Below are 5009 nucleotides of genomic sequence, written 5' to 3'. Positions count from 1 at the left end.
TCTCTCTTGCTTACCTCACCAAGTTGCTATTTATGGTCCACATTAGCTATTGACATGTAGAGGCCCATGTAGATGGGATAGAAAGTACCCCGGCTGAGCCGTGTCATTATTCGATAGTATCTTTTCTATATCAGTTTGATGATCGTTCACATGATGCACATTTTGTGCAACATTGTTTTCATCTCCACCATGATGATTTTTTATGAGATTGTGGGATCACACGTGGTGAAAGTTTAGGGTTTCGGGCTTTAATGGTTTCATTAGGGTTGGGCAAATGAGATAGAGATGGAAGAGGAAGGGAGGAAGCGTTTAATTTGGACGTTCAAGAGGGAAAGCGGACTTGAAAATGAAATTTTTGACTACAATGAAATTTTAGATGGGTTTTTGAGGGGGAAAGTGAGTTTTAAGGGGATCTCAAAAATTTCAAAATTTTAAGGATCTCTTGGATGCAAGATCATGGGCTTAGTGATTGGGAGAAGGAATATTGCCCTTGGTGGTTAGATTATCCCATTAGGGAGTATCCCAAAAATGAGACATGTCATTATAAGGGTAAGATATCCAGTTATATCTCCCATTCACAGTTTGTGCATTATCAACAACTTATGTTTTCTTCGTTAATGACATGTATTACTCTAAAAGAAGCTTGATCCATCCCACCACCCGCGATCCATCACTCGCATTGCACTCGCATCTCTGTAGAGACTCTTTTAACCTCTGTAGTAGAGAGGTCAATTTTAATCTTAGAAAATTATTATAACACACTTACACACACTTTCACTCTCGTCTTGCAAAGACTCAAATATAACAATTTTGCACATTCTAGCCTCTGTAGGGACTTAAAATGAAATTTTCCAAACAATATAACCGAGCACAGTATTTGTCTCAACCTCAATCTTGACCTTGATCTCACTCAGAGTCTTGATTTGAATCTCAATCTAGATCTCAATCATCTCCATTGATTATGAAGAACACATTCTCTCTCTCTCTCTCTCTCTCTCTCTCTCTCTGTCTCTCTCTCAATATCTATCTCTCTTTTTCATAAACCTATGAGTGTGTATAAGTTGTAAAGGTATAGTTATATTCTAAAAACGTGATAAGCAAGTTTTTAAAACCTAGTTACACAATGGGCAATATTCATAAAATTTCGTGAGGCCATGGCCCATGTAGTTTTTTTTGTCAATCACGTGAGATAAGAAAACAGTGTCATTATTTCAAAAGAAATATTCACGAGAGAGAACTTTGTGACGGTAGTTTATTCACGAGAGTGTGCGTGTATAAGTTGGCGGCGTCTAATCAAGCTAAGAAAGGGTTTTGGCGACGCTGGCAATGAGGCTTTCCACCTCATCCTTGCCGATACCGAAGGCTATCTCTAGCACCTCCTCGGGGAGGGGTGGGTAGGCGTCGAAGAGAGCGGCGGCGAGTTGCGAGGTGCCCGGGTTCTGGCTATTGAGGGCGGAGATGGCGAGGGCGGATTGGTGCTCGTCGGGGTTGAGCTGGAAGTGCACAAGGCCGCGAGGGAAGACAAAGAGATCGCCGGGGGAGAGGGTCTGCTCAAAGAGGGTATTGTTGGGCGTGGCGGTGACGAAGCCCACCTTGAGCGTGCCCTCGGCCAGGAAGAGCACCTCGGTGGCGCGGGGATGAACGTGGGGCGGGTTTAATCCCTTGGGGTCGAAGTCGATGCGGGCGATGGACAGGCCCTGCGTGTTGAGAGCAAAGAAGTTGGCTGCACTGGCCAGGTTGACGGAGACGCCCAGCCCTTTGATAGGTTTGGCGGGATGCTCAAGCATCGTGAACTTGAAGTCGGCGTCCTGCACCTCATCGGCCGGCTTGCAGGCGAACCCGTTGAGGGTGATCATGCTGGTGTTATCCGCCACACAGAAGTCCTGCAGAGGGTCTTCATCCGCGGCCCTCACTTCTAATATGAGCGGAGACATGAGCATCACCGCCAGTAGAAGCAGAAAGCTGCTAGCTGCTGCCATAGCTGTGGCTTGCGGACTGTGAGCACGCTGGGATATTGGAGATGATGAGGAGCGAAAGCTGTGATATTGGAGATAGATGATCAGAAGAATAGGCTACGCCGATCCTCATGCGCCTGACGTCGTATTTATATGCTGCACGACGCCGCTGGCTGGAAAGAACGAGTCTTATCATCCGCTCTCCAAGGAACCAGTCCTATCCGCTCTAAGAAAGAGTCCATGTCCATGCCGACCCGGTCGACGTTCCCGCTATCTGATCTGCCGGAAGGGAGGACGTCACAGTGATTGACGTAGTCTCCGACCATCACCTTGTGATTTATGTTGTATCCTGACGCTCGCTGTAGTCTTCTATCCTCTACGTGCCACGGATGTGCCGGCCATACGTGCCACGCAGGACTCCAAGTTGAAGGAGTCAACATAATTTGTTGGTAAGTCCTTTTGGAAGTTGGGACCACACGTGACACGGGTGTGAATGTGACTCGCCTTCCTGTTCTCAAATGAATCTTTTAGAGAGAGAGTGATAATTGTGACTCGCCTTCCTTCCTTTTTTCTGATGAATCTTAGAGAGAGAGAGATGTGTTAGTAGGGGTGAGAGAGAGAGAGGGGGGGGGTCTATGTGCTAGTAGGGGTGAAACAAACCTAAGCTCTCTAAGTGTTTGCCACATTTTAAAGGCACAAAAGGCACATTTTTCTTTGGATATTTTAAAGTCTAGTTAAGTGTCCCCCCACTTGTGTGTGAACACCCTCTTAATAAGAGAACATAAGATGGGGCTTTGGTGCCTATATAAATCATTGTACATGGTGAAAGTATTATCATTGTTGCATTATGCAATCTCTCGCTATTATTAGCTATCACATCTTTCTCTCCCTCTCCCTCTCCCTCTCTCTCTATCCCTCTCTCTAAGTACTATCTCGATGGCTTGAACCGCCATCTCTCTTTGCACAAGTTCTACTCCTACACTCACATCATTGGCACCTTCCACCCACCATAACATGAGCTCTAATAATGCAAACACAAATATAGTATCAGAGCCTTGATCCATGATACTCCCATTAATCACCTTTCATTTAGTAAGAACCCTTTTTTCCTCTTTGCCTAGGCACCCCCTGGCAATTTTTTTCCTTGTTCTCCCTCTATAGAGAATCATTCTTTGAGATTTTTAGTGTGTTTTGAAGATAACACAGAGCTACCTGACCTCGAGGGGCTTATTTCAACTCAAAGAAAATGTGGTGAAAACACATCATAAACTCATGGAAAAACATAATTTACAGCATTGAGGGCTACATGTAAAATGAACAATTTGTCTTAGGGTCTTCTAATCGGTGATACAAGCTAACTGAGTTTCAAGTTTAAAGGCAAACCATCAAGTGGGTGATGAAAACCAAGCAATCGTCGATTTCCTTTACTAATCGAGTGATTAACCCTGATCACCTTCAATTTTTTGAAGTTCTCAAGTTCCAAATCATTGATTTGTGAGTTGATATTCCCATATATATCCACCCCCTTCATTTGTTGCGTTAATTGCTTCCTCCAAACTACACTACATTTTTGCATATGCTTTTAGGGAGGTGGGGGAGCATTGCATAATCATCAAATCAGAGGCATTGCCTTGAAAAAAAATTTGATGCTTTTCTCAAGTATGGAAAAAACCAACAAATTTAAGCTCTTGAAGCCACAAGAAATTGCGGCTTTTCAAAAATTAAGGTAAAGTTGGCGTAAGTATAGCCTCTACACAATCAAGAATTCGGCACTTCATCAAATTGAAGACCTTGCACACCGATAAGTTTTTGGAGCTTTTCCACAAGAAATCCTTTTGCATTAAAGCGACCATGCCACATCAACAATAAATCCTTCATTATAGCTTTTAAATCGAGCATTAAGAGGTACTCTCCCTTGGCCCTTGAGCCGCAAAATGATAGTCCAAGTGTCAATCGCTTGGTAATGACATCAAAGGATGATCTTCATAGACATTACACCAACGTGGTGAGTTTTTCAAACTTCCAACATTATCTTCTAATTATGTATGATTTATGGGTTATATGCTAGGGATGTCTTCCAACATCTCAATATTTGGATATCTTTTTAATAAGCCTTCTATAGAAGGCTTGGCTTCTTTTTATCTTACTTTCCCTACTTTTAGAGAGAGAGGATTGTCTATAAACAGACTAATGTACGCAATTGGACCTAACATGAGAATTTCATGTGTTGGCATCATTGTGTGCTTTTGTATTACATGATTGCAATCTAAGAGCCCAAATCATCATATTGAAGGTTATGTATCACTCTTAGCTAACACTTCACTCTGAAGAGGGGTTTGTTGGATATTTCGGAGTCTAGTAATTGTCAAGTGCTGTGTGAACAACCCCTTAATAAAAGAATATAAGATAAGGCCCTCAGCCTATATAATCATTGTATATGGTGGAATTATTATCATAATACAATCATTATTGTTATATATGGTGGAACTATTATCATAGTACAAACATTATTGTGATGTGTAATCTCTCTCAATTGTTGGCTATCACATCTCCCTATGTCTCTTATACATGGTGGAATTATTCTCATAGTACAAACGTCATTGTGATGTGCAATCTCTCTCAATTGTTGGCTATCACATCTCGCTTTGTCTCTTAATCTCTCTCTCTCTCTCTCTCTCTCTCTCTCTCTCTCTCTCAAAGGGGCACCATGGCCATGGCTTGAACCTGAATTTCCATTTGTTTTTGCACAAGTTCTTCTCCTACACTCACATCATGGACATGTTCCACCCACCATACATGAGCTTTAATCATGTGGATACTAACAGTTTTTTTGGGGAAGATCTCCCCTTGTACTATAATTTATGGGATCAAAATTTGGTATGCATATTATTGGGGACTAATCCATGTCAAAGCTTCATGCGTTGCATTCGCATTTGTAGCCACAATTCAAGCCTAACTGTTATGCATTGGATCAGAAACTCATTGCATTACACAAAATAAGGAGAAACCCATGTCCTAAAATGCACTCTATTTCTAGTTATATTTTTAAATTAT

General features: G+C 42.2%; 1 pseudogene; it reads right to left on the bottom strand.

The window, feature by feature from the left end:
- Positions 1-1298: 1298 nt before the first annotated feature.
- LOC147626371 (germin-like protein 8-5 pseudogene) lies at positions 1299-1979 on the bottom strand (annotated as a pseudogene).
- Positions 1980-5009: the final 3030 nt, after the last annotated feature.

The sequence above is a fragment of the Cibotium barometz genome, chromosome 22 (genome assembly GCF_041138505.1).
Source record: "Cibotium barometz isolate CiBa-2024 chromosome 22, ASM4113850v1, whole genome shotgun sequence".
Taxonomy (NCBI): Eukaryota; Viridiplantae; Streptophyta; class Polypodiopsida; order Cyatheales; family Cibotiaceae; genus Cibotium; species Cibotium barometz.
The sequence above is the reverse complement of the archived record's forward strand: the minus strand, read 5'-3'. Positions and strand labels throughout refer to the sequence as shown.